Source organism: Lygodium microphyllum, chromosome 21 (genome assembly GCF_053477565.2).
Source record: "Lygodium microphyllum isolate KBCC chromosome 21, Lygodium_microphyllum_v1.1.10, whole genome shotgun sequence".
NCBI lineage: Eukaryota > Viridiplantae > Streptophyta > Polypodiopsida > Schizaeales > Lygodiaceae > Lygodium > Lygodium microphyllum.
The window spans coordinates 123,400,010-123,410,323 of record NC_141155.1 but is presented as its reverse complement, the minus strand read 5'-3'; the positions used below and the strand labels follow the sequence as shown (position 1 = coordinate 123,410,323).

Genomic DNA, 10,314 nt, shown 5'->3' with positions numbered 1-10,314 from the left:
AGTTGCCCATGTATTAATTACACAGACAGTACTCACATACCCACACACCTATACATTGCAAGTGGCAGGCAGTACTCACATACCCACACACCTATACATTGCAAGTGGCAAGCGCCCATAACTATCACGTCATTTTTTAATTCTTTCAGTGACATTTGAATAAAGGGAAGGCCAGTCACACATTGTGATGGTTGGAGTTCCCACATTCTCTCTCTCTCTCTCTCTCTCTCTCTCTCTCTCTCTCTCTCTCTCCTTCCACCATAGCTCTTACTTTCACTCCGTGCTTCCACTTTGGGACTCACCTCCCTTTAGGTAGACACAAAATGTTAGGAATAGCCTTGATAAAAAAGTAGTCCTAATAGAGAGAAATGAATGTTGTTGATGAAGAACCATAAATGATAAGAGTGATATGTTTGCTAATGAAGAACTAGTACTGAAGAAGACAATACTTGCACTGATACTATAGATGATGATCCAAAAGGATGTGGATCATTGATAGAAGACAATAGGTACATGAAGGATCATTGATGATATTGGTGAAGAAGAGTAATGAATCTTAGAATTATGAGGATGCAAAGGCCATTGATGTCGGAGGGTTCTATAGATAGTCTTTTGCAAAAAATCCCACAAGCCAACTTGTGCTCTCCCTAAGGGGTGTGTCTAACTTACTTGTGTAGTGATGTATGCATGTGCAAGTGAAATTGGGAGATGGATCTCAACTCCTAGAAAACCTGAAGTGTTATCTCACACTTAAGGACCCAAAATCATGAATAGGTTATTGTGTAAATATTATGTGAGTGCATGTGCTTATATAGTCTAATGCTTAGTTAGAAGATGACTCCAATGGTTCTTCTATTGATGATGGATGATGAAGCAAGGAATTGTGAACTTGATGAAGATGGAAGAAGTGGCATGGCTGAGGGAAAAGGAAGTTATTGGAGAGACATCATTGGGGAGATGGGTGGAGTCCAATTTGAGTAATTCTTGAAGCACATGTTTCTTTGTTGAATCAAAAACATGTGGTAGTTGATGTAATTGGACCCTTTCTTCTTGAAGTACCTTGGCACTAGGATGAATGAAGTAAAAAATGCAAGGGACTTAGGGAGATAGGTCTAACCAAGGTGAGTTGAGACTCCCTAGGTATGCCCAAACCTTGATGTGCACTAAGTAAATGCGAGGGATGCTGGGAAACGGGCTAAGGGGTTAAAGACAGAGCCAATTGACCAAAGCCACAAAGTGCATCCAACTTGAGGACCCTATGCAATGAAATGTGAGTGTACCTTACTAGTTATGGAGCTTTTTCTCACTTTTCTTTTTTCTTTTTTTCACCATTTTTTATATTTCTCTTTTTTTTTCCCCTTGTTTTCTTGCATGATAGCAATCTTTTCAATATGCAACCTTACAAAGTTAAAATGGAAGTATAAGGGATCAAAACAATGATGAAGAATAGTAGACTTTTGGCTGGGACTTGGGTGGAGCTATGCACAGGGGTGTGCATAGTGAAGATTACATTGCCTTGTTTATTGCTAAAGTGATGGTTGATGAAGAGTCAAATTGTTGATGAAGAATTATGTGTGGGGTTGATGAAGCAATTTTCTATGCTTGGATATGAATGTCTTTCGCTCTTTGTCGAGGTTCGAAAATGATCATGTTGTCTTGTTGCTCTGATGGCATGCCATCTAGATACTTTGAGACTTGAGATCTTCATGAAAGTTTCAAGTGCTAATGCAATCTTCAAGTCTTGGATGTTCATGGTTGGATTTTTTCCATCGATGTAATCTACTCTGCGCATGTATGCACTTGGTGAATTTGTGAGAGTACCATGTTGTGAAAAAGATAGGAAGAACTAATGACACATGAGTGATGCCACACTCAATGCTTCTAAGGTCAATCTTTGGGAGGCTCTTAATAGCTAGATGGCAAACTCTTTAGCTCTTCTTGCTAAGTCAATTTCTTGTTCCACCTCGTGTTTACTTCTATTATTTTGAATCTCTAGATTTGTCAACTCTTCTTGGATCTCTCAACTTTGTTTCTTGGAGTTCCTATCCTTCAAATTTACCTCTCTTTTGTCAAATTGCATTGTGATTGTGCACTAAGTGCAAATGTCAAAATTGTGGGCTGAATGGGTGGCTGCTTCTCTCAATTACTTCAGTCTTGTTGTACTTTGAGACTTGAAATGATTCAAATTTGGCTTAGGACTCTTGACAACTTGGTCAGTAGCCTCTTACTTGTTGGGCCAATATAATGGTCAGAAGTGAGTTTTCCCCTACTTGATTTGTAGTGTGTCCTATGTATAGATGTGGAAATGAGTATTGTGGTTGTGCACGATGATCCCAAATGTCCCTATGTGATGTTAGCCTAATGTGTGTTACCTAGATACTATGTGTGCCAAGTCCTTGTGATGTGACAAAATGTTTCCTAGTCCTCTTGTGCATGGTATGTACTCAGGTAAGTTATTATGTATAAAAATGTGCATCATGTGAGTTCAAAACAAGGGAATATTAAAAAAGATAGTCTTACAGATATACATTCACAGAAGGAAAAATTTTAAAATGCATAAATTTATTCATAAAAGGAGTATCTATATTCCGTATGTGTATTTTTTACATAAGGGTATTATCAATTCATAGAACTAGCCAAGATTTTCTTACCAAAAAGGGCTCTTGAATAATGCCTTACACTTACATAGTGATGGAGTTGTCAGTTGTAGACAATAGAATTGCTTAGATGTGATGGGAGCCAAGAGTTATATGCAGGGGCCATTGGAGCTCTTGGAATTTTTGTGGAGGTTGCATAAGTGAGGCATCCAAAAGCCTTGGGTATGGACATATCAGTGGCATGAGTATTGTAGTTGTGTAGCTAAATGGTGACAACATGAGACCACATGCTCTTCAACATCTCCACAAGTTGATTTGACATGTGTATGAGATGGCTCCTAAGAGTTGCACAACCCATAATTTCATGACTTGAGCTGAGAATGTGATTGAACGTGGAGCGCAATAGCGAGGCAACAACCACGTGTAGGTAGAGTTGATAATAGTGGATGTAGAGCTTCATGTGCTACATAGATGAGAGAGAGAAATCACAATCAAAGGAGAGAGAGATAATCCAATGCTCAACAAACTTCCATGTTTGGAGAGTCAATAGAGTAAACCCACTAGTTGAGGTTCCTTATTTTGTGGGGTTAAAGTTTAAGAGTTATTGGACACGTGCATGTCAATGGGCACTTTTGCAACTTGCGCAGGTAAATTGACCTACATGTGTCTTGGCCCTAATATCCTTTCCATTACTTTGTAATTACAACATTCTTTCTCCCTAATTAAAATGAGATTGAAACACATGTATTTTCATGCTCCTCGCTCTCTCTCACTCTCAAACACGAGTGTGTGCATGTGCATACACACACACATACTCTCTCTCTCTCTATCTCTCTCTCTCTCTCTCTCTCTCTCTCTCTCTCTCTCTCTCTAACATGCACCAAGTTGCCTAAAGTTTCAAACCTCTATAAATAATGAAGCTTCAAGTTGCAGACCAAGATCATCCCCTCGAGCCATTCTCTCTCTCTCTCTCTCTCTCTCTCTCTCTCTCTCTCTCTCTCTCTCTCTCTCTCTCTCTCTCTCTCTCTCTCTCTCTCTCTCTCTCTCTCTCTCTCTCTCTCTCTCTCTCTCTCTCTCTCTCTCTCTCTCTCTCTCTCTCAAATGCATATATCCTCCCTCCTCTCCTTGGAGCAAACTTGAACAGATCATGTTCATAAAATGTGTGAAATGCTTTCTTGTGTTGACGAGTGCCTCAAAGTTTAGATAAAATTTGACTAGTTCTAATGTTTTTTTAATTCATTTAGGTTTGGTTATTCACAGTGAAAGATGCTCCAACCTTATCTAGTAAACTACCACAATATTCCAAGGATCTTTTACAGGAGATCTTCACTTGCAAAAGGCCATGTTAGTGAAGATGACTTACCTCCAGGATCTGAAGGGATTATTGTTAAATGTGCCAAAGTTAATGCACTTCCCTATGTACCAACAACACACATACCTCGGCATTGTATTGACAAGGTCATCTAATGAAGAAAGCTTAGATTTAGTTTAGTGCATTCACTTTTTTATTATGCAGCTTCTAGATCTACATTTATGGGTATTTCAAATTATATATGACTCTCGTGACAAGTTGTTGTGGGAGGTGAAAGTACTAAAGTGTCTACGCAATGGTAGACAGAAGTGAGAGTATTGGAAGTTGTACATCTATGGACTTCTGTAATCCCTCAAAGGTGGTATTTCTTGTTTGCTATGAAATTGCATGTGAAACATCAAATGTGATATAATGATACTGTGTTGTGTAGTCTTGCATAACCCAAGGAAGTGTTAACAAATGTTGAGGATAACTTGGTTCCTTTTATAGCTTTGACATGTGTTGAAGATGATGATGGAGTTGAGGAAGGCAGTATGCCAGATAAAGTGTGGCAATGAATCTTGGTATGGGATCTTGTATACTTTGCAATGTGCATGTTTGATTGTTCAATTGTTTTTTCAATTTTAGCAAGTACAATTTTTGGTGTGCCTCTTCAAAGATCTCACTAGTACATACAAAGAATTATATCTCTCATCTTAAAAGAAATAAAAGATAAAATATGTGTAAATGAGACTAGATGTTAGGTGATATCTAATGTAACAATGTGTCTCTAGTGTAGACATAAGTGATTCTCTCTCTCTCTCTCAAGAGAATCACTTATGTCTCTAGTGTAGACGTAAGTGATTCTCTCTCTCTCTCTCAAGATGGCAATGGCATCTCAATAGTTGGATGAATAGGAAGAAAGGAGGAAGCACAATCAACAAGAAGGGTTGAGTTCACGCTAGGATATTTTCACTCAACATAGTTACACTCTTTACTAGCCTAACCCTTAACATTGACCTCTTGTTTGTCCTCCACACACTAGACCCCCTCTCCTCATTGATTTTATCCCTCCTAAATTGGCAATTATCTCCTCTCTTTGATGTTTGCATCAATCAATGGTATGGCCCTCCAATTAGTAAGCTCTGATTATAAGGCATATGGTTGAACTTCATCAATGTTGGAGACTCTCTTGGCCTATTGCATTGTCTACCTAACTAGTGTCATAAGCATGCCTTGATGATAGCCATGGTTTCTAAGTCCTTTCCGATAGTGGTTATTATTTTCATGTATTGTAATGGCTATAAAAAAGAAAGGACTTACCACAGAGTGTCAATATGAGGTAGTTGTTCACTTCTTATTCATTGGTTTTAATTGACCAATATGTTCTTGTGAGCCACAACTTGAAATATTTTTTGACACACATTATATAAGTCAATCTTTTGATAAGATCTATAGCTTCTACGAGCATCCATGGGGGGACACTTTTTGTGCAAGTTGCACAAGGAAATATGTTCGAGGAGGATTACAAAGGAAGGTAAGGCATCCAACAAATAATAGGATGGGTTAGGGATGGGGGCGAGCAAAAGCTTTTTCTTAGAATGTTTTTGCAACAATTTATCCTACTTACTTCAAATTGGGGATGGGTGAAAAAAGGAAAGCCAAACAAGTATTTTCCTCTTCTCGCAATTCGGCTATGGTGTCCACCAGCAATAGCAGTAGTACGAACACAGAAGTGCAAAAGACTTCCAGCGCAATAGACAGAGAGGAAGTGAAAGAAAAAGACAAGCCTTCGGAGTCCATGCCACTAGAAGATGGCTACAAAAAGGGGTCGGAAGATGAGGAGTCCACATCCAAGCTGAGATCCATGTCCCTCTTCAAAGAGGCATCCAAAGATGAAGAGGTCTCTAAGGAATAGACCTTCAAAGGCGATGATGTCGACACTCCTGAGGTCAACTTGAAGTTAGGCAAGCTTGATGAATTCATGGAATCGTCAGAAGCTTCAATTAAAGCTGTAAGCCATCCTCATTTTCTTGTTGTAGTTGTGTTAAAATTAGGCTTTATAGGAATATGTTTATCTCATAATAAAGAATCAATGATTCAGGACACAAATCTCGAATTCAATGCCAAACAATGGATTAAACTGGACTTTAAGGACAAAATGTGTTGTTGTATCACTACTAAGGTAGGTTTCTCACTGGTCATTGATACGTGTTAGGTCATGCCAGACAAAAATACAATTTATGCTTCTTCAAATATATTCAAGGATCTAAAGCTATCACGTAAGCTCTTGCAGGTGCTCTACTCTAAGATGAACTTTGTGAGACCTAGTAGAATCCAACCGCTTACTTTGCCTATGATCCTAACTCTACCATACCACCATCTTATTGCATAGGCTCACAATGGGTCTAGCAAGACTACATGTTTCATCCTCAGAATGCTGAGTAGGGTCAATCTTGCTTTGAAAGCACCTCAGGTAATCTTTGCCTATCCAACCAGAGAATTGGCTATCCAAGTATTTTCATATGTATTTTGAAGGAGTTTCGTTTCTAGAATTTGACCATATTGTCTGATTGGTGTGATTTCTTGGTGGAATGATGAGGTGCTTCAAAAGATGACCTAATTTTTGGGCATCACTTTTGTTCATGCCATCTCTTCATATTCTACCGACAATAACTTTTTTTCAAGAGCAAAGAGTGAGGAGGTTGTCGATCGAGTTGTGATTGATACACTAGGAGCCATTAAAAAAGGGATGACTGTAAAAATCATGAGCACCAACCACATAAAAGTGCTGGTTTTTTATGAAGTTGGTCATATGCTTGCACATGTCTACTTTATTCTATATATGATTCTTTTTTTTCTGCATTATTCTCTTCTATAGATTGGGGTTATCTCCTAGAGAACAATGTTTTGACAACAATAATGGTGCACTTTTCTAGAAAGTTATGGGTATCACATTTAGAATTTTTGGCTAGAGATGTGGACCTGAGCATGTTTTCTCTATGTTACTGCTAGTAATGGTTTCCAAGATAATTCTTCGTGTATCATTAAGTACATCACAAAAAATAGTGGTGGGACTGTATGGACATTTTCCTTAATAGCATGTAGAATAAAGAAATAGCATTTCTCTTGTTGTATCAAGTCTCTTGGGAAGGAGCTTTGGTGTTATGTCTACCCCTTTGGCTTTGTTTGAAACCATTTGTCATGTCATAAGTTGATAACCATTTGTCGCATCATCAATTACCTTATCTACATCATAACCCAGAATGGGGTCACATTTACACTTCTTGAATGTGCATGTGTTTTTTTTTCCTACAACATTCAATGATCAAGCGAGGGAGTTCACAATAAAGATAGCCCCCAAGGCAAACATTGTGTTTGTAAAAACAAAGAAGAGCTCTCTCTTGATGTTATCAAGCAATATCATGTAAAATGCCCAAATGAATAAGCCAAAATTTATGTGCTTATTGATCGAATATTTCTTGTTGTTGTTGAAAAGTTTGTGTAGGCAATTATTTTTGCCAAAACTCAAAGTAGCACAAGGCAATTACATGGTAGACTAGCAACGATGAGACAACATGCACATCCATTCATGGTGGTATGTCTTTTGAGGATCGTGACCTCATCCATAAATGAATTTAGGTCTGGAGTGACATGTATTTTGATAACAACAGATGTACTCACTCGAGGTTTTGATCAAGCACAGGTAACTGAAGGTTCCTTTTAGGTGTACATATTTGTTTGTTGTGTGTAAACCATTAGGTACAAGATTCCTGAAAATGGACCAACATGTTTTTTTTTGTGTAACTTTATTTGGCTTTATTAGTACTGTTTGGTTTTTTTTTGTGGGGCCTTTTTGTGGTGGGGATCTTAGGTCATTCTTGTGGTCAACTATGATCTACCAATAAAAAATGTGTATTCCCATGAGCCAGAGTATGAGTCGTACCTACACAAAATTGGAAGGAGTGGTCGATTTGGTAGAAAAGGTATGCAATGATTTTCTTCAATAAATCTGATTTAGATTATATGGGGAGGACTATATTGAGTGAAATTTTCTTGCAGGTGTTGCTTTCAATCTCTTCGCAAACAAAAGAGACGAATAAAATTTGAAGAAGATAGAAAGATACTTCAATCGATCTATTCCTAAGGTGCAACATCTCGATGGCTACATTTTTTTTTGTTGTTTTAGTAAGGCAATTGTTTTCATGCTAGATGAATAATGGCATGTTTGTCATGGGATCATATAAAGCTGCAAGTTTTTAAAAAAAAGCTAGTCCTGTGTGAAGTTGCTATTGCAAATTTAATAGCAACATACTATTCATGTGCAAATGTGAGTGAATAACAAACCAATTGTGTCACCTTCCATCTTGAGACTTATTTTGTAGTCTAAGAAACAAACACAATCTAGGGAAGATATTGCTTTGCAAGTGGTGATTTGTTATGCACACATATGTGAGGGCCATAAGGGTTAGGGTGGGAATCACTTTAGAAGGGGGAGGCTTGTGTTGGTTCAATATGACTAAGGAAGTTGTATGGAAGTAGGTAATTTTGCAACAATTGAGAGGGGTTTTCCATGTCACCCTCTTCCATCCCATTTGGCATCAGTTGGTGAATTTTGAAATTTCACCAAGTACCTCTTGGAAACTTTACCTCTAATTTTCCTTACTTTCAAGTTGGTGCCTATTGGGATAGTCCCTTGCCATGTGTCCCTCCTATTCACATGTAAAGCAATCAACTCCTTGTATTGTGCAAGTGTTTTCCAAGTTTTTTAATGCTAGGCCCTATTTTCAAATTGTCTCCTCTTTTTGGTCTTTGATCCTTTCCACACTGCAAAGCATCGGCTCTACTTGTTGTTTCTATGAGTTGTGACATGCTAGTAATGGTGGTCTTTATGCAAAAATCCTTGATTTTCTATTTCTATGAGTTATGACATGCTCTTGAAGGGGAATAGCACGAGAAGAAGCAATAGATAGCAATGCACCCCAAAACTTCTTATTATATGCTCCAAATTTTAACATTATGATGCATCCAACTTATTCCAAACAATCATAACATTTTCAAAGGTGCTCATCAGCCAATTAGAAGCAAATATATGCTAAATTTGTTCCCATGTTGATGGAGTTCTACTTTGTATTAAAAGTATGGACTATCATTGTAATGCATTTTCCTTCAAAAAAGTGGTTGCCTTTCGAATCTTAGTTATCTCCCGAATAGGTTGCATCACATTGCTGAATGGAAGTCCAAGATTTTAGCCTATCTTGTGCACCACTAAAGGCCTCAAACTTTATCCCTTTTACACCCTCATCATAGTTCTTTGCTTGCCATTTGGAAGTCAAGCTATCATACATTCGCTACTGTAAAAAGGATGCACCTATTGCATTTGTATCATAACCAACACCATTAGAAGCATTTGCAAACCACTTGCATTCATCCCTTGCATTGCATACATTTGAGAAGGTATAGATGTAGTACCATATATGCCACAATGTGCCCTAGGTATTATGCTAATTTTACCATACATGGGTTTGTGCATTCCACCAACCATACTTGAATACATTGGGTTTTGCATTCTACACACTAGTTGTTGCATACCATATGGAGTTGTACCATGCATTTCCATATGTAGTCCTTGACTCACCATAGCATGAGAAATAGTACCATCACCAAAGCATCTTGGCTGCCCCATACTTGCATGCATGCCTTGTTGTCCAAAATCAATTGGTTTGGCATTACCAGGATGGCCTTGCATTGCCTTTCCTACTGGTACTAATTGCTTTTGCTTATTTACAACATTGAGAGTATGTTGAGACCATTTTGGCATTTCCTTTAGTACACCATGCTATGGGAGGCTCTCAAAGAAGAATTTCTCTTTTAATCCTTGTTGTCCTTCTTGGAAGAATTCAAAGAACCAAGTAAATCTAGGATCCTTTGCCAATTTTCCTAACATGTTAGTTGCTATCCTCAATTGATCTTTGAATAGGTAATCAAATTATTCACCCACTTACTGGTTGTCAGCATTATTTTGCTTCGAAGGCAACTATTTTTCATCTTTTCCTTTTCAATGGTGCTACACTAAATGATATATTGATGTGGGGTCCTTTTCAAGAATGTAAGTACAAAAGAATAATCAAGTGTTTACACAAGCCATCAATGGGATAATGATATACCTTGCTAGAGCCCTACTACCACCATAATAGTGCAAATATAAATATCAATATTGCAATGTAAGCGAGCCCAAAGATAGTAATAGGATGGTCAATTTATTTTTTTGGGTATATTTTTATTAAAGACCTCTAAGATTGAGTCTGGGCTAGTCTAGCTTCCTAGTGATTATGCGTCATAGATTTAGGCAATGCTAGCAATAAAGATACTAACGTGAATGCCCTTCACTAACTAGGTCTAGGTTAAGAATTGCATGCACTAGTT

The 10,314-nt window shown here is 37.9% G+C and overlaps 1 pseudogene; it reads left to right on the top strand.

Moving 5' to 3' along the window:
• The first annotated feature begins 5,584 nt into the window (after positions 1-5,584).
• Positions 5,585-10,314, top strand: part of LOC148018509 (DEAD-box ATP-dependent RNA helicase 38-like) — a 46,217-nt pseudogene continuing 41,487 nt past the window's right edge.